Source organism: Leuresthes tenuis, unplaced genomic scaffold (genome assembly GCF_036924035.1).
Source record: "Leuresthes tenuis unplaced genomic scaffold, fLeuTen1.0.hap1 SCAF_16, whole genome shotgun sequence".
NCBI classification, from domain to species: Eukaryota; Metazoa; Chordata; class Actinopteri; order Atheriniformes; family Atherinopsidae; genus Leuresthes; species Leuresthes tenuis.
In genome coordinates this window covers 3,295,560-3,319,976 of record NW_027325370.1, presented here as the reverse complement: position 1 = coordinate 3,319,976, position 24,417 = coordinate 3,295,560, and the positions used below count along the sequence as shown (strand labels likewise).

The 24,417-nt window shown below is 40.0% G+C and overlaps 1 protein-coding gene across 1 annotated transcript in view; it reads right to left on the bottom strand.

The window, feature by feature from the left end:
• qars1 (glutaminyl-tRNA synthetase 1) overlaps nucleotides 1-24,417 on the bottom strand; it is a 152,520-nt gene that overhangs the window by 42,962 nt on the left and 85,141 nt on the right. The gene's annotated exons all lie outside the window — the stretch shown is intronic.

Sequence of the window (24,417 nt, the reverse complement as noted above, 5' to 3'; positions counted from 1 at the left end):
CCCACTCTCACCGCTCAAAGATTGGTGAACTGACAGCTGGAGGGTGGCTGTGGCATCTGTCTCCATGAGTCTGTGACCCCGTGCATGTGCATGTGCATGTGCATGTGCATGTGTGTGCCGACCTGGATGGGTTAAATGCGGAGGAGTAATTTCATGTTTCTACATGACAAATAAAAACTTAACTTAAGCAAATAAGTGACATAAACTTAGATAAAACAGATAAGCTCTGATCTCATAATCCTCATTCTACCCAAGTTTTTTCATCTTAACTGTTTTATTTCCACACATGCCAGATAAAGGGAAGAACCGCAGAACGCTGCATGTGTTCAATTAAAGCCCTTTTGCATAATTCAGTAAACACAGCATGAGAAAAAGGAAAAGAAGAATGGGAAGAGGACCTGTGATGGGAACCCCTTCTGTTAATGTGGACTTTACTGGCAAATTCTGCTGGTCTTTGGGATAAAAGACGTCCATCAGTCTATTCATCTTCTGCGCTTGGCCCTGGAACTTCAAGGAAGATCAGAAGGATAAAAAAATCACAGTTTTCTGAGCAAACTGTGCTCTCTGGTGGAGATTGAATGGAATTAATATTGTTCGAGCAATAAAACAGACACCATCAAGTAACTTAACCCTGAAGTCTAACACAGAGCTGCAGTAACAAGACGGTTTAAAAGCATTTGAAGCTTTCCATACGGCGTTTAGCAAAGTAAACGGACACTTTGGAACTGGCTGCATTTCTAATTATGTGTCAGGCGGAGTCAGTGAAACGGGATGGAAGGTGTGGGTTACAGCTGATTAGGGGCTAAAGCAAGTTAAAGTGTGTTTAAGTGTCCCAGCGAGGACAGCAGGGAGGTGAAGCTCCTCATATGATGAGTGGATCTACGACAGACTGACCTCTTACAAAGAAATACACTTTTCAGAAAGGTCCGGTCAGATCCTGGACCTTAACCCAGCAGATATATTATCATTATTCATAACTGACATAAGTTTAATCAATACTGTATCTGTTAACTCCTCTGAACCTATTGAAATTGTAATAACCAGACGATTCATTCTTAATAAGCTCAGCAACACAATAATTGTGTCAACAACAAAAAAAAAGCTAATAACAATCATGTGGCCCCACATCAAACTTAAAAACATGTGAAAACGTGTATTTTTTCCACAAAGACAGTTCAAATCTGTCACTACTTGCAGATAGACTTTAAATGACCGTGTGTTTTGAGGCTTGTTCCATTAAAACTCATATCCTGGACATTAAAATCAAAAGAGATACGGGCCAGTTAGCTACAGTGTGCATCTATTATCTGTTGTCCTAATACTGTGGAGGATTTTCAGATCCTTCTCAGATCCTTCGGGGGGATCAGGACAGATCTGTTAGAGCTGTGAAGTTTGGTGCTCTGCTGCCCCCTACAGGAAGCTACGGTAAACACACTGCTTTACACATACGTGTTGATTCATAACACATTTTATAAGGTTTTCAGGGGTCCATCTGATATGTACGATTCATATCTGCTCCCTTTTCATATTGCTGTTTACTCCACTTCATCCATCTGGCAGCGAATCACCAGCAGAGTTTAGATTTGATCATGAAAAACTGAAAAACTATGCACTTGCTCGTGGGACGAGGCCGACTTTTCAGGAATGTTACCACGTGTTTAGGATCAGATTAGATGCACGCTAACCCTGTCGAGAGGGAAAGCGCGTGTTATCCGCGTGCACTTGTTTCCCTTCAGTGTCCTCAGCTGCTGAGCTCCTTGCTCTCTGGAGAAGTATGTTGGAAAAACGCTGCAACAGATGTGAAACTCTGACTGATACGTTGGTTTCCAGGAATAGGGGCAGACAGCGTGAGCCTGGAGCTAATGTCAGGCGAGCTGAAGACATCTGACCATTCAAAATAACTTTTACTGCGTTATACCTTCAAATGTTTCAGATGTAACTCAACATAAATAATATATTATTCTACACTTCTTGGTTTTCTATCCCCATGCAGAATGGGGACAAACTGCATCTGCCTGATGTGCTTTTCTCAGGTGGAACAGACCTCAGAACAGCTCAGAAAATTTAATAATATCTACTTGTCCTTGTGTACATGAACAGTATGAATTTAGCACTTATAATCATTTAATAATCATCGTTAAATAGCACAAGATCACAATGCTGCAATATGACCTTATTAAAGGCTCATTAACTCTTTTTAATCAGTCAGATTCATCAGATACAGGAAACGACGGTGAAATGTGAGATTTTTTGCATCTTTTTTGATGCAGCAAAATGAAGACATGATCACAGTTATTAAGAATCATTTTAACCGTACAGTTAACTGTTAATTATCACAAACCAAGCCATTAATCCTTTTTTTTTTGTCATCAACAGCAGCATTTTCTTTTAAAGTCCCTCTGAAAACAAAACTGAAATCTGATGTAGAACCATTTTGATGAATAACACAGCAGGATGGGCTCTTTCTTAATTGTTTAATAAAAGTTCATTTTAAGTTTTACAGTCAGTTATCTTGTCAGCTGTGTGGCGGTTAGTACGTGTATGTGTATATATGTATTTATTTAATTATTTCTTTTGTGAATTTTGGATAAAAGCATAGAAATCAAACAGGAAGGTTGCTATAGGGGCAATTAGAGGGAGAAGGGGTATGAATAAATAAGCCAATAAGACAATTTGCATTAATTAATGTCATATCTGAAGGTATAAATACTTACAAGTTTATTCAATTATTAGTTTCTATTCATTTTCAAATGTATATATGAATATAAAATGCGATGATGAGCTAATACTGGTGAATATGTACATGTTGTTTGGGATTGTTCTTTTAGTAAATACTGTTTAACAATCACTTTTGTGGTAATTGTCTGAAATAAATTCATTCATTCAGCTCCCAGCTGGGGCCGTTTATGCTTGGGTTCTCTCCAGCTACTCCGGCTTCCTCCCACCATAAAAACATGCATGTTAGGTTAACCGGTGAGTCTCAATTCCAGCCATAACCCACTGCCCTGCATGTTTTAGATGTTTCCCTCCTCCACCACATCTGATTCAAATGATCAGCTCGTCATCAAGCTCTGCAGTGACCTGATAAGGAGCCATTCATTTGAATCAGGTGTGGTGGAGGAGGGAAACATCTAAAACCTATGGCGTAACCACGCATTCTTTGGGGGGGTCGTGTCCCCCCCAATATTGAGAAAATACCAACCTGTCCCCCCCAATATACAGAAGAAAATATGTAAAATGCATGTTCTCCTTTTATGAACCCTGTCCAGGGATCGGTCTCTTGTTATGTCTTATTCATTTTCAGTTTATTTCCGTGTGTTACCATGGGAACGTAACGGCTGCGCCGCGGTCGCCATTGTTGATCGCTAACGGCTCAATGAGCGTGACCCACCTGGCGCGCCGCCGACCCCAACGGGCGCGCCGCCGTCTCAGCAGCGGCTCTCGTTATCTTTACGTTGGACTTCTACTTCTACAGAGAGCCGCTGCTCAACAGAGCAGATTGTACCAGAACAGGAAATCCAACACAGAATCAACAAAATAAACTTCCGCCCCCTTTCAAAATAAAACAACTTAAAACAAAAATAACATTAGACTATTAGACTTTTCATTGTTAATGCACATTTTGAGACATTGACACAATAGAAATGAACCTGGACTTAAAAGTCCTCGGCACATTTTTTGTTAAAGGAAAAGTCTGTAATTTGTTACATCATTAGTTGTCCTTATTAAAATATTTCCATAAACATGCTTTGGGTATTTGGTCGTTTTCCATTGGAAGCTGTCCTATTTGCTACAGAACTACTGGAAGAGCATAATTGTAATTGGTAGGTGTGTTTAAGGTCAGTAAACAGGAAGCAACTAACCAGAACAAAGTGGGGGGGCAGTCACTGTCTCTGAGAAATTACACTATTCCTTTAGATGTGAACTTACATGGTCAATGTAGTCCTCTAAACTATGTCTAAATGTCCAATTTTTCATATATAAATAAAGAATTGTAGATAATGCACTTTGGACCCCCCCAATGTCTAAACCATGGTTACGCCCTTGTCTAAAACATGCAGCCGGTGAGTCTTAATTGTCCGCAGGAGTGTGCGTGCACTTGGGAAACGTGCACCGCGGACTGGCGACCCATCCAGAAACAAGAAGACGCTTCCAAGATGTGGATATGAAACTTTTCACCCAAGCGTTCAGTGTCTCCTCCACACAGAGTGCAACGAGTCTCGTTTGAGAGTCTTTAGCAACAAAAGAAACTTGCCTCCCTGCCTGATGAATGACTGGCTGTTAGAGGACAAACGTGTGGGCAGAGTGTGATGCTCTAGCACTCTGCCCACAGGAAGTCTCCTGCTGGGTGACCGGGAAAGAGGAGGGAACACTGTGACCGGGACATGGCACTTTCCACACCTCCGGCCCCCACATTCATTTCACATCATCAGGCCCGTAAAAGCAGGAATAACATCAGCTGGTGTCCAACATGTCAAGATTCATTTGAAGTTTCATTGTCCAGACAAATCCGTGTCACGGACTGCGGCATGTGGGCCATTCTGGGGGGTCTGGGACCAACTTTCCTTCTCAGACAAGATGACAACTTCAATTTATTTCATTTACAGTTTGTTGGAAAAATTATATAGTTATACTATGACAGAAGAGTCCCTCCATCTTTTCCTCTTCTATGACTCAAGCAAAAGTGGTTTGACTCTGGTACTAGTCTTTCCCATAATATTAACTGGTGAGAAATGCCTTTTTCCCATAACATTGAACGTTCCTTCCCATAATAATGAATGGTGAGAAAAGCGCCTTTTCCCATAACATTGAACGTTCCTTCCCATAATAATGAACGGGGAGAGAAGCACCTTTTCCCATAACATTGAACGTTCCTTCCCATAATAATGAATGGTGAGAAAAGCGCCTTTTCCCATAACATTGAACGTTCCTTCCCATAATAATGAATGGGGAGAGAAGCACCTTTCCCCATAACATTGAACGTTCCTTCCCATAATAATGAATGGTGAGAAAAGCGCCTTTTCCCATAACATTGAATGTTCCTTCCCATAATAATGAACGGGGAGAGAAGCACCTTTTCCCATAACATTGAACGTTCCTTCCCATAATAATGAATGGGGAGAGAAGCGCCTTTTCCCATAACATTGAATGTTCCTTCCCATAATAATGAATGGGGAGAGAAGCACCTTTTCCCATAACATTGAACGTTCCTTCCCATAATAATGAATGGGGAGAGAAAAGCGCTATTTCCCATAACATTGAACGTTCCTTCCCATAATAATGAATGGTGATAAAAGCGCCTTTTCCCATAACATTGAACGTTCCTTCCCATAATAATGAATGGTGAGAAAAGCGCCTTTTCCCATAACATTGAATGTTCCTTCCCATAATAATGAATGGTGAGAAAAGCACCTTTTCCCATAACATTGAACGTTCCTTCCCATAATAATGAATGGGGAGAGAAGCACCTTTTCCCATAACATTGAACGTTCCTTCCCATAATAATGAATGGGGAGAGAAGCACCTTTTCCCATAACATTGAATGTTCCTTCCCATAATAATGAATGGTGAGAAAAGCGCCTTTTCCCACAACATTGAACGTTCCTTCCCATAATAATGAATGGTGAGAAAAGCGCCTTTTCCCATAACATTGAACGTTCCTTCCCATTATAATGAATGGGGAGAGAAGCACCTTTTCCCATAACATTGAACATTCCTTCCCATAATAATGAATGGGGAGAGAAGCACCTTTTCCCATAACATTGAATGTTCCTTCCCATAATAATGAATGGTGAGAAAAGCGCCTTTTCCCACAACATTGAACGTTCCTTCCCATAATAATGAATGGTGAGAAAAGCGCCTTTTCCCATAACATTGAACGTTCCTTCCCATTATAATGAATGGGGAGAGAAGCACCTTTTCCCATAACATTGAACATTCCTTCCCATAATAATGAACGGGGAGAGAAGCACCTTTTCCCATAACATTGAACGTTCCTTCCCATAATAATGTATGGTGAGAAAAGCGCCTTTTCCCATAACATTGAACGTTCCTTCCCATAATAATGAATGGGGAGAGAAGCACCTTTTCCCATAACATTGAACGTTCCTTCCCATAATAATGAATGGGGAGAGAAAAGCGCCTTTTCCCATAACATTGAACGTTCCTTCCCATAATAATGAATGGTGAGAGAAGCACCTTTTCCCATAACATTGAACGTTCCTTCCCATAATAATGAATGGTGAGAGAAGCACCTTTTCCCATAACATTGAACGTTCCTTCCCATAATAATGAATGGGGAGAGAAGCACCTTTTCCCATAACATTGAACGTTCCTTCCCATAATAATGAATGGGGAGAGAAGCACCTTTTCCCATAACATTGAACGTTACAGGAAGAAACCTCTGGCAGAACCAGAACCAGGAAGAAACCTCTGGCAGAACCAGGAAGAAACCTCTGGCAGAACCAGAACCAGGAAGAAACCTCTGGCAGAACCAGAACCAGGAAGAAACCTCTGGCAGAACCAGGAAGAAACCTCTGGCAGAACCAGACTCAGGAGGAAACCTCTGGCAGAACCAGACTCAGGAAGAAACCTCTGGCAGAACCAGAACCAGCAAGAAACCTCTCGCCTCGACCAGCTGGGGTTTGAGAAGAAGAAAAGAGGGAAAAGAGGGGGGAAAACACCATAACACCATTCAAAGGATACCTGCTGGAACAGGGAAACACAAGTTAATAACCACAATAATGTCACATGGACATAAAATCATCTGAGAAATTAAACAGGGGGAAAAGAGAGCAAAGTGAGGAAAGGTGTGACAGATGAGGTCCCCCAGCAGGCTGGGCCTATAGCAGCAGAACTATGGGATGTTTCAGGCCCACCTGAGCCATCCCTAACTATAAGCTTTATCAGAAAGGAAAGTGATCAACAAATAATCCCAATGTTTGTTCTGGTTTTTAACTAATTTCCTTGAAAGTGAAGGTCCAGACTCAACCCTGCAAGCTGCCATTTATAATCTGTGTTCCCTGACAACCCCATCAGAGAACTTCCCCTGATCCACAGCCAAAAGCAACGCCTCCTTCATTGTGTTTACCAGCAGTGGGAGCTGTTCGCCTTCTGGAAACCGCCTTCTGCTTTATTATTGATTCCACTGGAATCAACTAAGGCGATATTTGCATCTTGTTGCTGAATTAGAGCAGCAGCTAAGGCCATCTGAGGCTGTCCAGCTGCCTCTTTCCACTGCATTATTCACAGTGTCTGGGATGCTGTGGCAGCGGCTCTCCTGCAGCTCGTGCACGTGTCTTTTATACAATCTCTGCTACTACAGTGCATCAAAAGGCTCTCTCGGACCCTCCCTCGTGTCAACAAAAGCTGCAATTTATGCAGTCATCTTAAGTATAGAGAACACGAGGTCAGAGGTGCTGTAACGGCTTCCTTCACCGGAGCCCTGCAGGAAACAACAACCCGTTCACCTTTTTTCATATCACTGCGCAGCTATTTATACGCTTTAACTGCTTTGGAAAGTGCAGTTTTTCATTGTGAGAGATAAAAACAAAGCCTCTTCGGCAGCCATATGAGGACATGGCGCCCGCCAAGCTGAAACACACGCGCACGCACACAAACGCGCAGCCACGCACTTATTCAAAGGTGACGTTTCTGTGGCTACTTCATACCACCCATTGTTCATGTTTGACAACTGCAAAGAAATCAGCTCTTTGGCGTGATTCATCATCTTTCAATCGACTGGTTGCTAAGGTGATGAATCCACGGTTCATGTGCACGGCGCTGAAATCCTGTGGCGTGCACGAAGTGTTGGCCTGAGCTGATATACACTGATTACGTGGAAACGGGGCCACGCTGCCGGGCTGGTCCTCGTTCTTACCGCTCCCGGCTTGATGTTTCTTTGAGAAAGAAGTCCCAGATCTCAGATGCTGGTGGTTAAACCTCTCACAAATGTGCACAAATGTCACTCTCATCAGCAAACACACACGCACACACACATCCACGCACACGACACCTCCCACGCTCTCATCTGCACATGATCACAGAACTGCCGCTTCAAAGCCGCACATATTCATCAGTCCTCTCTAAACTCCTTTTATGATAGATCATCATTGATATGTAAAAGAGTGGCGCAGATTCTGGGGAAGTAAACAGGAGCTAAACACCTGGATCTCATCCTTGTGTTGGATTCGGTTGTGGTTTTAAGCTTGTGTGGCAATTTTTTTACTTCTTTTCTTTTAGAGCTATGTTGAGATAATATGGTGTCAAATGTGGTCAAGTAGCCAAACTGGGAACCAAGTAAAACCCTCTGATTGCTGGAGACAAGCCAGACAAAAACATGTCTCACACACACACACACGAGCACACACACGCGCACTGGAAGTTTAAATAAAAAAAAGAGTAAAAATGGATAAGATATTAAGATATAAAACAAAACATTATAATTAAAATAAAATAAATAATAAATAAAATAAATAAAATAAATAAAATAAATAAAATAAATAAAATAAAATAAATAAAATAAAATAAAATAAAATAAAATAAAATAAAATAAAATAAAATAAAATAAATCAAATCAAATCAAATAAAAATAAAATGAAATAAATAAGAAATAAACATAATAAAAAATGAAAAATAAAAATAAATAAATCAATAAAGAATAAATAAAATAAATAAGTAAAAAAGATATAAGAGATGGGTTGAATATTCAAACAAGTTTGTTAATAATACAAAGAATATAAATGTGTTAAATAAGTCATTAATAAATAAATTGATAAAACAAAAAAAAAACATGAAACTTAATATAAGTAACATAAGAGACTAAGAAGGAAATAAATGGAAGTAAAATACTGATTATGAATACTAATTTGAGATATTCAATTAAAAAGCTTTACTAAAAAGGTAAATCACAAATTTTCTTTGGAAAATATCGAACTATTTTGGCTTATAGCAAGCGACCCATCGGTTTATAGACAAAGTTAAAACAGGCTGAAAAATATTCAGAGAGTGAGTGGCTTTAACAAATCTAATCAAATCAGCGGATAATAGCCAGAAAGTTGGATCAAAGGCTTCTTAAACCAGATGAGAGAAGAAAAACCAGTCATCCTCAGCACCTCCATCACTGAAGAAAGACTATATCCTGTAGTTTTAAACAGAATCTGATAAAAACACGGCGTTTAACAATTAAAACATCAAAGTCTGCAAGCATTTAGAACAATGACGAAACCTTTTCACCTTTTCAGCTTTATCAAACCTTATCTGCTCAGGTAGCCTGTGATTATTTGTCATATCTGAGTGTGTCACCCTTTAGTTTAAAGCTAAATTCTGGTTCCCTCGCCACTGTCACCCCTCAGTTTCCACCACAGATTAGTTTCCCTGAGCCGACACACTTGTAAATTGTGAGAGCGTTAATCACCGGCCTCATAACCCAGAATGATTAGTGAAGTGTGGGTAAAGATGGATATATTTAACTAGGCTACGCATCAGTGGAGCTGACTCTCTAAATTTGTCTTATGTGTCTCCAATTTAGAGGAAGTAAAAAGGAGATGGAGTTTCAAAGATGTCCCCCTTTATGAGAGGGAGGGACTAATGCAGACTCAGTCAGAGCAGATGATAGATTGGTCTCCCGAGGGTATGACTGGGAATAGACTAGAAAGGCTGCTTGGCAACCTGAGTTGTCTCTTCAAGAGAAGATGCGTCATGGCAGCACCTTCAGTTATGGATCAGATGTCTCGAGGATGCATTTTCTGTAGGTGTGTGTGAAAATTAAGCCTTAAGTGCTTCTCTACTCTTTATAACACAGCTCCAGTCGGATTTTTCTTCTGTTTTGCTAACTCACAGTAATGAAATGTTCCAGAATATGTCTCAAGGCTAGAAAGCCTGACAGCTATTTCCGTGACGCCACAGTCTGAGAGTTGATTGAAGTGTGCTACTTAAAGTGTGCAGAAGCAGCAGGACCAGGCGGCCTCATTACTGTATTACATGGGGCTGTGATGATTGCTTTAGCATCCGGACAGCAGCCAAAACGGCGGCAATAGAGTGGGAATATGGCGGTTTGGGCCACACAGCCGGGCTCGTGGAGGTGGAGGTGACCAGATATCCCAATAATTTCCCACAGAACCATAACGTTCAGAGGATATTAACAGAGAATTAACCTTAATCTGAAACTAAATGGATTCTGGAATAACCAGAAAATAGATTCTTAACAGAAACCAGACAAAACGGGGCATGAAAAGATGCCACTTCTGGGATATTGAGATGAGTGATGCGTAAAGAAATGATCTCTTATTACTTGCTGTCTAATCTGATCAAGTCGTATTTTATGTACATAATCTGGCAGGCTCAGGTTATTACTGCTGTGCCTGGTTTTCCACACATGGCTGCTGCTGTTGTTCACGCTCCTCCTGCATAACCCCCTGCCCTATGGTTCAGTTTCTAATAAATCATACATTCTCTGGCGTTTCTCACCTCGTGCATTATGGATTTGCCGTATCTCAGCAATACATGTCTGCCGTTTTGTTACCTTCTGCTGGCTGAATACTGAGAGGAGCACAAATATAAAGCCATTTGTGGCTATAAACGTCTTCTTTGACGCAAGACTTTCTAAATTATTCATTCCTACAGATGACAAAGCCAAATGCACAAATCACATATCATGACACGCAAAGAGGGAGAAGTTAGACATTTAGATAAGCAGTTAGAGTGTTATTTGACTTATTTTCAACCATTTTTACCAGACAAAAAAGGAGAATAGGTGCATGGACTCGTGCACAGACATGATGTCTTTGGAGATGCAGATTATTTCTAACAAGAGCGCGTGTAGCATTCAATTATTAACTACTCCTTGCCTCGTTGAAAAGCCAACAGAGCTTTACAGAGCTCCTCATACATGTGAGCGACAGCTGATTAAAGCTGGAACAGATGAATATTTATTGTCTCCCTGCGTGTTTGTGTACCCGTGTGTGAGAAATAAAAACCCATCGTCAGACATGAAAGCTGCACGGCATCTTGTGCTGTTCATGGGAATAATTTATAACCAGCGTTAAAATGTTTAAGCCTGTTATTTTCCACACGACGCATTAAATGAACGCTGCGCGCGCAGTTGTGTTCTTTTCCTGCTCATACTCTTAATGACACGGCCTGTATTAGATAATTCCTCCTGAATGGTGTTGCCAAAAATATGATCACTAATCCCTGAAAGACTTTAAATTAATCTGAGTAGATCAATCAGTCCTTAGTGAGTTGCTACTCGTGCACGCGGCGTGTTTTAGTGCCGCTGCCCATCACCCTCGCTCGCTGTTCTCGTGCCTCTGCACCGTTTAATCTCTGTATTTTCAGATCTGTTTGTTGCTTGTCTACAAAGATGCTGGCACAACACTCTATGCTGATCCTGGAGACAGAGCTTCTCACTGTCTGCTTACAATGTGTCACAGATCATGGCCAACCAGTGCGCGCGTGGCTGCTGAGCTCATGGTCTTACGGTACCATTCTGCCCAGTTCAGTCTTCCAGACACCCGCCATATGAGCTCTTCCCAGTAACACAGGCTTGAGCTGGGCCTTGTTCTGACCTCATTCTGGCTGTTAACAGGCCTTTTTAACAGTGGCTTTTATTCTGGCTGCAGAACCAGTGCTGGGTTCATCCATTTTGGGCTGCATTAGAAACACGGCATTTTTTTTTTGGATAAAAATGACAGGTTTAAAGAGTTTTATTACTCAGGGATTCTTATTTTCACCCAGTTCCACGTTGATTAAAGCATAGTTAATAAGTCTGTAATGCAGCTAAAAAGGTTTAAAAGATACTGAACAACCTAAGGGTGTAATAGTCTATTCTTAGAATCCGGAGAAACTATATGAAATACTCTTTTTGCAGCTAGACTGACCATTTACTGAAGGGGGATCCCATCAGTCTCTCAACAACTGCTTTGAATCAAATACGCGACCCCGCTGACACCTTGTTGATGATTTTGATGGCGTCCCCAGGTGATAGTCTGCAGTGATGTGAGGATGTTGTTACATCAACTGCAACTTTCTCCTTCTCCAAAGAATAGAGACAGCCTGTTTGACAGGGGATGGGACTGAGCTTTTCCCATCAGATGACCCCTCTACGGTGGATAATGTCACGGTAACCTGTCCTATGGCGTAACCACGCATTATTTTGGGGGGTCGTGTCCCCCCCAATATTGAGAAAATACCAACCTGTCCCCCCCCCAATATACAGAAGAAAATATGTAAAATGCATGTTCTCCTTTTATGAACCCTGTCAAGGGATCGGTCTCTTGTTATGTCTTATTTATTTTCAGTTTATTTCCGTTTGTTACCATGGGAACGTAACGGCTGCGCCGCGGTCGCCGTTGGTGATGCTAACGGCTCAATGAGAGTGACCCACCGGGCGCGCCACCGTCTCAACAGCGGCTCTCCTTATCTTTACGTTGGACTTCTACTTTTGACTGAGCCGCTTGTACCAGAACAGGAAATCCAACACATAATCAACAAAATAAACTTCCGCCCCCTTTCAAAATAAAACAACTTAAAACAAAAATAACATTAGACTATTAGACTTTTCATTGTTAATGCACATTTTGAGACACAACAGAAATGAACCTGGACTTAAAAGTCCTCAGCACATTTTTTGTTAAAGGAAAAGTCTGTAATTTGTTACATCATTAGTTGTCCTTATTAAAATATTTCCATAAACATGCTTTGGGTATTTGGTCGTTTTCCATTGGAAGCTGTCCTATTTGCTACAGAACTACTGTAAGAGCATAATTGTAATTGGTAGGTGTGTTAAGGTCAGTAAACAGTAAGCAACTAACCAAAACAAAGTGGGGGGGCAGTCACTGTCTCGGAGAAATTACACTATTCCTTTAGATGTGAACTTACATGGTCAATGTAGTCCTCTAAACTATGTTCTAAATGTCCAATTTTTCATATATAAATAAAGAATTGTAGATAATGAACTCAACAATTTTGTTTTTCTTGGACCCCCCCTCATGTCTAAACCATGGTTACGCCCTTGAACCTGTCCCTTCTGCATGCTGAGATAACATCCTACTGAAGCAGTTAATATCTGACAGTAATGGACAGAAATAGGAATGCAAATGACAGTTTCATAGCTCCTCATATGGAAATGTTTCACTTTATGTGCCGTTTCCTTTCATGCGCTGCAGCATGGTTCTGTTAAAAAGTCACATTATTTATTTAATGCTCAATTGTTCAGACTTTTCGCTGGTCTTTGCAATCTGAATCATACCTTGGGTGGGTTTGAGGGGTTTGGGTTGCAGTCTCTAAGCTCATTCTGTGTGTGAGACCCAATCAGAGGTGATTTACTGCCCTCACTTACGGGCAAATGGCTGCATGATGAAATAAGCAATCTGATCCTCTGCATTTCTGCACAGAGGAATTTATTCAGCATCACACAGAGGTTTATAGGTACCATGCAATGAAAGGTATCACACCATAAAAAACTACAAACAGTGTCACCTGCATGGATAGGCATGGGCCTATTTTGACCTCTGCAGGCAAACGTGAGGTTATCGCTCGTGCATTTTTTCGGCCATTTACTAGACATAATTTACAGTGTTGGTTTACTCTTTGCTATTTACCTGAACATTTTGCATTGTCTAGTGCATTGAATATAGAATATTGAATATAGCACAGACATTCATGGGGGCATATTTGGGGAAAAAGGCTGCATTTCATTATTGAAACATGAAAATTTCATAAAAATTCTATAATCCAAGATGGCCGCCACGCCATGACGTCATAATATGCAAATTAGGTGTGTCCGTTTGCTTCCTACATGAACTTTGGGTCATCCTCAACATTTCTCTAATTTACAGAAAGTCTCTATCTCCTATCAGTTTTAAGATATAGCCTTTTGAAATTTATTTGTCAAAATCAAGGATTTTGGAAAAAAAACCTCTGGCGCCTAAAGGGTTAAGATAGCCGTGTGGCTCTGCTAATTTGTGTTGTTGAACTTAAAAACTGAGCCTCTGTGTCCTTGTTTTTATTGGATATAAAACAGAATGAGGCTTAGGAATATTCAAAAGCTGCTGCATGTCCTTATCTGTGGTGGGATCTTGTGAATTTGATGAAAGATAAGAGGAATAACTGACAAATGGACAGAGTCCATGTCATTAAATGTGTAAAATAATCATTTCCACCTATAGAAAAGGAGACAATTGGCACAGGGTTTGTCCTCAGACTTCCACAGCTGTGGACCTTTGGAAAACAGACCTGACAGATGGGAAACTCAGTGATATTTCTACCAGTTATCATCAGTTAATTCTTCAGATTATGGGAAAAGATGGAGCAGCTGCAGCTGAACAGAATCATTTTAATATATAAAGAGAGTCTGAGATTAAACAATACTGCGTTTTTTAAAGTGTGAAATACATTCTCAGCGCCTTGTGTGCTTTTTTTTCTGCTTATTTCATCATGTTGTGTAACACTTTCATCCGAAGAGGCTCCTGGACGCACACCTTCCAGGTTAGAGTGAGAAAGAAGGAAAAAGAAGACTTATCTCTAAGGAGATAAAGAATATTATTACACACAGATTCCTCCTCCTTGACATTATGACACGTAGTGCCTCTGGAGGAGTGCTGTTCCTCAGCTGAAAATGAAGAAGATGGACTGAAAATGGTTGAAAAAGGTACATTCAGGCAGAAAGGGAGACATAGGCAGAGCATATTTCAGCTTGTTTTTTTTTTAAGCTAATAAGAAACGATCTAATTCTACCTAAATCTTCTTTTTGAAATGTGTGTTTTGTTCTAGATGCTTTTTCTGGCCCATGAAAGTGGATTATTTTTGCAGTTGTGCATTTAGCCATCAGGGAATCAATGGCTCATCTCCTGAAAGCTCTTAGTGGTCTTCAGCATGAGTAGTTATCACAGAGCATTAACCCCTTAGGCCCGTTGGACAGGGCAAGATCTTTAATAGCTGCTAAATGAACACCAAACACTGTGAAATTGATAGTTTTTTCTCAAACATGAAGAGTTCTCAGACATAATTCATAATATTCTTCGTTTTACTCCTTTAAAACCTCCTTTTACAGATGAACCTGACTCAAACATGAAGAATTCTCAGACATAATTCATAATATTCTTCATTTTACTCCTTTAAAACCTCCTTTTACAGATGAACCTGACTCAAACATGAAGAGTTCTCAGACATAATTCATAATATTCTTCATTTTACTCCTTTAAAAGAGTGTAATTAGATGAAGTTTCAATCATTTGCAACATATTCCATGTACTTTCACAGACCTTATCTAATGAACGCTGTCCTTTGGAATTATATTTACTAAATTTGTAGAATTACACGCTTCAGCTGGAACTCTGGGATGTAATAAAACTGCTTTGTTTAAACTTTGATAGACTTGAAGCGGAAAGCAGGTTTTTGTAATTGGAAAAGGGACACTGGGACTTGTATTATTCACACTTTTGTAGTTCAAAATGGCACCAAATGGGAAAGATGTTTTGTTTAGATGCTGAGGGTCAGCTATAAAAAGCAGAGCCTAACAAAAATCAGCACCTCCAGAGTAAAATGTGTTTTCCACCCGGAGGAAATGTGCATTTTTCGTGTTTTTCGCCTCCTCTGGGGGGAGATGGCAGGTCTTTCACCCTTTGGACATGGTGTGAATTGTATTCTGTCTCAGCTGAACCGGTTCTGTTTCTTTTTCCTGCTTTTTTTCATGATTTAAACCTGAATTATTTAACGTTTTTTTGGGTCTAACTGCAAACATATTGGGAAACAGATATTATTGATTTAGAATATCATGAATATTTAGAAAGAGCCAATCCTGACTATTCAATTCAATTCAATTCAGTTTTATTTATAAAGCGCCAGATTACAACAATTAAAGGCACTTAAGTAAAATAGTCCAATTCAAGACAATTGGAATTCAATTCATTGTAATTATAATCCAATTAATTCATATGGAGCCAATTCAAAAATAATATCCGAGCTAAGGAAACCAACAGATTGACCGAAACTTGTCTTCAGTCCAAACAGTCCAAAGCCTGAGGGACTGTGGAAAGGAACGACTCCCTTTAACAGGAAGAAACCTCTGGCAGAACCAGAACCAGGAAGTTTTGAGCATCTTAAAAGTCCAGTTTTAACAGGTTTTTGAGCATCTTAAAGGTCCAGTTTTAACAGGTTTTTGAGCATCTTAAAGGTCCAGTTTTAACAGGGTTTTTGAGCATCTTAAAGGTCCAGTTTTAACAGGGTTTTGAGCATCTTAAAAGTCCAGTTTTAACAGGTTTCTGAGTATCTTAAAAGTCCAGTTTTAACAGGGTTTTGAGCATCTTAAAAGTCCAGTTTTAACAGGTTTTTGAGCATCTTAAAGGTCCAGTTTTAACAGGGTTTTGAGCATCTTAAAGGTCCAGTTTTAACAGGGTTTTGAGCATCTTAAAAGTCCAGTTTTAACAGGGTTTTGAGCATCTTAAAAGTCCAGTTTTAACAGGGTTTTGAGCATCTTAAAAGTCCAGTTTTAACAGGGTTTTGAGCATCTTAAAAGTCCAGTTTTAACAGGGTTTTGAGTATCTTAAAAGTCCAGTTTTAACAGGTTTTTGAGCATCTTAAAAGTCCAGTTTTAACAGGTTTTTGAACATCTTAAAGGTCCAGTTTTAACAGGTTTTTGAGCATCTTAAAAGTCCAGTTTTAACAGGGTTTTGAGCATCTTAAAAGTCCAGTTTTAACAGGGTTTTGAGCATCTTAAAGGTCCAGTTTTACCAGGATCATCAGACGTAGTGACAGCACAAACTGTCTTTAATTCATGAAGACTTTCAGTAGAACGAAAAGTGGAAGTGCTGCAGCTCGATTCATTGTTACTTAAATATCATCATTAATTACCAAAAAAGCTGCTCTCATTCACCTATTTTCCTGTTTCTGTCGTCTTATGGTGAAATAACTTTACAACTGAGAATGAATAGCATCCCATTAAGTCTCCATGGTGCCAGTAATCCATTGCCTGGGTTCTTCTCCCATGATCTTTTCCTGGAAGAACCAGTTCCCGTGCAGCGAAGCGGAAATGGTAAAAAGTGATTCTTTTTCCTTTTTTTTTTAATTGATTCTTTCAATTAAAAAGCATCCACTGACTGAATAACTCCTAAATTGATAAGGGAAACTCCCACCTTTATTCTGCAGAAGACCCTTAATCATGCAACTCTGCAGAAATGAACCCAACAAATACAGAAAAGCTTGTTTAGAAGCAGCAGATTCCCAAGACACGCTGGTGAGTGTTGCCCTTTTATCACTGTATGAGTCCTTGTTGCTTTGCAGGTGCTTTTCTGCCAGTAAAATACTTCATGTGGACCCACGCATTCATGCTTGCCTTGAATATGTTTCCCTGACTGAATGCTACCAGCCAGCCGAATCCTTCCCCCTCCCTATCTGTCAGAGGTGGTTGAGACACAAGTTGTTTTAATGCATCTTTTGATGTAGTGATAAGAAGCATTTTCAAAGATGAGGTGAAAAGGATGAGCCTGCAAATTCATATCGACTTCCACAAGGTCAGCAAACTGCACTGCCAAGGTCAAATTTTTTAAAAATCACACATTTTCTTCAAATGTCATTTGAGGAGTGAAGATTAAACAAGACCCTAAAGCAGTTAAAGCACAACCTTGATGTCCTGAACCTTCAAATTCCCACTCTCAATGTGAATAATCTATCTCTAATCCCACATTCATGGGAGCTTAACCTCGCTGGTTCAGACCTTTATGACTGAATTACTCCGGTAATAACTGAATTTAACTAATAATCCCGGTGATAAATTATATTGTTGCGTTCCCGAATATTGAGGATAAATAAAGAGATAAATCAATAAGTTAAGTGAGGCAGAGAGGCATGGTTGAAATGTCTATGGGTTGCATGTGTGTTCAATATCCAAGGTGCAGATCCAGGATTGAACCATGTGTTGTTGACAAGCTATAAGATCCCTGATCTTCCTTTTTTTTGCTCCATCTGCAGCCTCATTAGTCAGAAATGTGTGTAGATGGAGTCATATTCCTGGGGCCATGTCCTAAGTAGCATAGCATGGTGGAGGAAGGAGTCGGTGGGGTCATACCCTTTAACTGCGTAACACCTGCATTGCGTCTATTGGCCTGAATTTCCTCTCATTTTGGAAAGAATACACATTTAAAGGTGAAAAACACTGAAAAAGAGAAGCTTTCTCCAACTGAGCTTCCTTTGCTTTCAGTGTTAGTTACAGAATAAAGTATTTTTCTGTTCCATTTGTTGAAATTTGTCATGGCTTGTTCTGTTGTGTGCTTTGGCTTCTGTTTGGGTGGCAGCCCTCTTTGTGGCAGTGACAGTGAGGCATGACAGTGCTGCTATCAGGCTATGGTAGTTGTTGTGTGATCAAATTGAAAGGGCAGGCAGGATGACACCGACTCTAAGAGAGGCAGCGCATCACTGTCACTCTCGTTATCTTCCTTCTCCACTGACCTCTGTGGCACTGGCATTAAAGTGTGAATAATTCTGGAGCTAAATCACACCTGCAGATGCAGCAAACTGTACTGAACGCATGCAGTGTGTGTAACAGGCTGAAATAGACACCTACAAACTCACACTTCTTTAAGAGGAAAGCCTTTAAGGTTGGCGCCTGACAGCTTTGTCAATCCTGACACCACATCTTGACAAGGGAGATAAACCCCCCCCCCAAGTGACCTGCTCACAGTTCCTCAGAGCAACTGAGTCATTCCTCAGGAACTGAAATGGAGGCTGACAGGACTGAGTTCCTCCCTTGCTTAGAGTATTTATGATTGTATCAGAGCTGGTGGTCTGCCAGGGGAGCTGAGAAAGTCTGCTGATCAGAGAGACAGTTGCCCCATGTGGGGTGGGAGCACCTCGACAAGCAGATACTGATCTGAATATTCTCTTATGGATCCGATTTGATTTGATCCTCCTATTATTTCTCTGTTTATTTGTTCTGACACTGTGACTCTGCTGTTCTTGTAATGATCGACTTTGGCACGCAGTAATCCATCCCACTCCCTGGAAAGCATGACAAATAATACTTAATGATGTAATAGATCAGGGTGAGGCCAGATCAAGGTGGAGGAAGTAGCCGGTAATCAATACATTATTGTGAATAATGATTTTAAGAGAAAAGGGCCGAGGCTACCTGCTTAAAAAATACATTTCTGTCTTGGGTAATAGTTTTCTGCTCATGAATAAAAAATGTGCAATAATTTAAGTTGTCTGACATTTTTCTAAGACATTTACCCGACAAAAGTTGTTGTATGTCAAAGATCTCAGAAACATTACTCCATTAATATCAGGCAATCCAGAAGGATGAGTAATGTCTTCACATTTCGGCTGATATTTCCAAGTCCCCAAAGTAAATGTCAAGCACAGTTTTATGTGGTTGTCATTCCATCTATCACTCTCAGCTGGATGCAGCTGCTTTAACAAGGTCCATCTCTATTCAACTATACGTATCATTTAAAGTGATTTCACCGATGTTCCCTGAAAAAATCCACCCAAAATGTCTGTAGCCAATCCTGATTATTGATGATTGGCCAAAATTTGAACGATAAAACTCACATTCTATGTTTGATATGCTTTTCTGTGTGTTGTCAGAAGCAGAGAATATTCACAAAGCTACTTTTTTTCTCTGCAAAAAGCAGGTTTTGGTTCAGCATCTCGTTTGCATAGAGCCACACTAATACCTGGACATTTGAACCTCTGCTTTCAATGTTTCAGCAAATAGCTCATAAAAACTATGCAATAATGGGTGGTGCTACTGCCTCATGGACAGAAAGTTCTGGCATGTTCTGGTGCTCTGTTTCTTGCCTCAGTATGAAGTCATGCGTGTCAAGTTAATGGAAGATGATAAAATGTTGTGCTATCCTGACGACCTGCCCTGCATCTAATCTGCCTTTCAAACCAAGAATAGTGTGGCCACCCAAACCCTGAGCAGGATGAATGCTCGCGCGCATTTGTGTCGTCAGGGGCTGCCATGAAGCTGTTAATGTGTTCAGATTAATGGAAAACATATGAGTTAGTGCGCGCTATCGCGCGCATTTGTGTCGTCTGCAGCTGGCACGAACCTGTTAATCTGTTGAGATTAATGGAAAACATATTAAATAAAGACTAAATATAAACCTAAAACATGAAAAACCTTAACGTCATAACAGAAAAAACAAGAACTAACAACATAACAAAACCAACAGACATGACAAAAGGATAGATTTGTCCTGTAAATATATCTCAGAGTTGGTATATTTAATAATTGGTCTAATTAAGGCAACTTATTTCATCTTTTTTATCTAAAACTTCTGTCAAAAAGCAAAGATCCAAGTCCAAACTGAAGCCATTTCATTTGTTGTCCATCGTCATTCATTTTAGTTTACAACCTTGGACAAAGTTATATATTATTATTATATTCCCTCGGTTCTGTGTGGCTCTACAACAATATTCAGGTTATTCTATTATTTGCATCAGAGAGCAGAGTCAAAAATTTAGCCTGCAACCAAAACATTGTGTCGAGGAAGTCACTTTAACAGCTGCAGTGCTGCTTTCCTGTGAGACTTAAATACACTCTATCTGTCCTTTTCCAATTGCTCTGCTTTCAGTTATAGATCTCCCATCTCTGCCACCCTCTTACCTCGTCTGTACAGCCTCCACAGCCTTTGGCTCATTTAATTTCTACTGCTGGACCAAAGATGACAAAAATTGATTTGAATGTGTGATCCTGGGAGCAGAGCACCACAGTTTTGGGTCCACAATCGTTAAAGCAATTTAAGTTATTGAGTTTCGCATTATGTGACACAATTTTACGGCTGCCCAGTATCAGATTTTTCTTAAATTAAATCTGGTCTCGGGTATAAGTGCTGTTCATAACGGATTTACTGTTTAAAACTTGAAAAAAAAAAACAATATACATACCGGTATTGTCTGGTAGAATCTTAACGGTACCGGGATACCGAGTATTGATAAATATCGGTATCGATAAGGAGTATCGTATCGGTATCGATAAAATCAATCAGGATGCCCAGTATCAGATTTTTCTTAAATTAAATCTGTTCTCGGGTATAAGTGCTGTTCATAATGGATTTACTGTTTAAAACTTGAAAAAAACGGTCCAGAATCTTAACGGTACCGGGATACCGCAGTTTTTTTTCTATGATCTTCTGTTCTAATAAGACTTTAATTGTAAGAAAAGCTTCTGTTCTGTTCTGATCCTCCTTGTGTGAATAGAAAAAAAAAACATTGGATCTTTTAACATCTTGTAATGTCTTTATTGTTTACTCTAAATTAATCTGTAGTATCGGTAGGAGTACCGATAAATATCGGTATCGATAAAGAGTATCGTATCGGTATCGATAAAATCAATCAGGATGCCCAGTATCAGATTTTTCTTAAATTAAATCTGGTCTCGGGTATAAGTGCTGTTCATAATGGATTTACTGTTTAAAACTTGAAAAAAAAAGGTCCAGAATCTTAACGGTACCGGGATAACGCAGTTTTTTCTATGATCTTCTGTTCTAATAAGAGTTTAATTGTAAGAAAAGCTTCTGTTCTGTTCTGTTCCTCCTTGTGTGAATAAAAAAAAAAACATTGGATCTTTTAACATCTTGTAATGTCTTTATTGTTTACTCTAAATTATTTTGTAGTATCGATAAGAGTATTGATAAAGATCGGTATCGATAAGGAGTATCGTATCGATAAAATCATAACGATATACATCCCTATATATCGATGGATGGATGGATGGATGATAGAAAGAAAGAAAGAAAGAAAGAAAGAAAGAAAGAAGGAAGGAAAGAAAGAAAGAAAGAAAGAAAGAAAGAAAGAAAGAAAGAAAGAAAGAAAGAAAGAAAGAAAGAAAGAAAGAAAGAAAGAAAGAAAGAAAGAAAGAAAGAAAGAAAGAAAGAAAGAAAGAAAGAAAGAAAGAAAGAAAGAAAGAAGGATGATGGATGGATGGATGGATGGATGGATGGATGGATGGATGAATAGATAGATAGATAGATAGATAGATAGATAGATAGATAGATAGATAGATAGATAGATAGATAGATAGATAGATAGATAGATAGATAGATAGATAGATAGATAGATAGATAGATAGATAGATAGATAGATAGATAGATAGATAGATAGATAGACAGACAGAACAGATATAACCTGGCTGTGATTGGTGAAGCCATGGATAAAGTTACAGGTTGTTGTTTGGACTTCACCGGTGGCAGTAGTTCAGTCTACAGTACAAGGATGTTCAGCTGTTACAGTTTGAGTCTGCAGTGCTTCACTCCACTGTGTGCACCACATGCATCGCATGTAGAGTTTTATTCGTTTAAAACTGTTGCTACAACCAAAGTTTCCCAGCCACAGTTTTGTCTCTATCTCAGCACTCAACAGTGAGAAAGGTCCTGCACCAGCGCCTCTTCTGTCCTTTCTTTCCATCTGGGATGGTGCCTTCCTCACACCTGAAAGACAAAGCTGAGGGTGTCAGAATGTCCCACAGCAAACATCCATACCATAATATATTATACTGTGTCTGCTCTGCCTCTTAAAAAGATATGCAAAGGTCACTGCAAGATATTATGAAGGTGCTCTTCTAAAAAAACGATCTCTTTGACCTTTCTTGGGGTCTGCATCATACAGCTTAATGCATTACAGTCAGTTACACATTTGTGTTTGGTGGCCAACTTTGGTAATGTTCTGAAAAAGTGTGGAAATATGTCAAACCCCGTCAGCAGATCCTTTTTTCTTCTTTGCCTCAGTTTCAACATGGATATACACTAAGGTAACGGTCTCATTGACAATATAGGCGAGTAATTTACTGCGTTTGAATGAACCAGACACTATGTCCTGCACTAAGAAGGCAGAGCCTGAGGACTTACTGCTCCATCAGTGTAAAGAAGACACTTTCATTAGCCAAGAGAGATAAAAAGCCTGCCAGAAGTGGGACAAAGGGGGTGGACAATATTCACGTGGAGATGGAGAAGGCTCTGGATGTTGTGGGGCTCTTATCTGACTGTTTGGGGGTTCAGAACGATGCCTGTGGAGCTGTTCCCCATTTTTAAAAAGGGGGACTGGAGAGTGTGTTGTAACTATGGCTCTGGCAGAACCACAGATCCAGGAGCAGCCTTGTGGTTTTTGTCCAGATCATGGAGATTCTTACCCTCACTGAGCTAAAAAGGGGGTCAAAGGACTTTAACTATTAAGCTGCTGCAGGCTATTAGGTTAAGAGATAAGATTAAGAGATTCCTCACCACCTGTCCTGTTTGTGGTGTTCATGGACATCATAGGAGAGAAGGAGGTGTGGTTTGGGATCCTTAAGGATGGATGCCTGCTCTTTGATGTGGTTCCTTTGACCTTCAGTGTGCTGCAGCGCAATTTGCATCTGAGTCTGAAGTGGCCTGAAGAGAGTCAGCGCCTCATAATCTGAGGCTCTCAACCGGAAAAGGGTTGAGTGCTACTTCTAGGTTGGGGGTTAGGGTCTTTGTCTCAGGTGTAGGAGTTTAAGTATCTTGGGATTTTGTTCACAGTGTTGGTAGGATGAAGCGAGAGGATGAGGGGCTCGTACATCTGTGGGCTCCCCTGATTTAAAAGGAGTTAGCTTAAAAGTTAGCTGAATTATATATTCCATCAGTGTTTAGAGGGAGAGATGTTTTGGTTTCCATTCTATGCCTTTTGTCTCTTTAACTCGATGGATGAATGGATGGATCCAGTGTGACCAAAGAAAAAACAACTAGTAAATAAATGATATGATATGAACATAAAGCAGGAAGAATAGATTACTACTGGCCCAAAAGGATTTAACTATTAAAGCTCCATTCATGGGTAACTTGCTCAAAACAGAGGCAATAATTTTCAGTTGTGGAACCTTTGATGCCTGAAATAACTCCTCCCACTTCACTACACTCTTGGATCTCTGTTGATCATTGCGTAGGTACAGTTTACACAACCCAGTCATGGATTATGTGCTATTGTTTGAGCCATTTACATTTATTTATTTCAGTACAGATGTCAGGGTCGGACCTTACTCAAATGTGGCTTCAGCCTTGATTGAATGAATCATATTCCAGTGAGTCACACCTCACAAATGGTGCAGTAGATGCATTTCTAACCACATATTCATGCTGCACCGAATGCTTGTAAGCGGTTCGAGTTGAAACACAATACTCCTGGTTGCCAGATTACATGAAATAATATGAATATCTTTAATGAGATCCGCTTTAGTTCAACTGATAAATCATGTTGCCGCTGTCACTTCACCCAGAGTGAAGTATGTCAAGTATTATTCTCCATTTCGTTTTCATCTCCTTTTGGGGGTGCATAAATACTCTTGTTATTCTAATCTGTGTGCCACTGTGTGATTGGTCGATGGCTGATGACTCATTTCAACAGGCTGGTGTGGGGCTGGCAAGAAGACGGGTGGGTAGGTGGTTGTGAAAAGGGGGAGCAGGA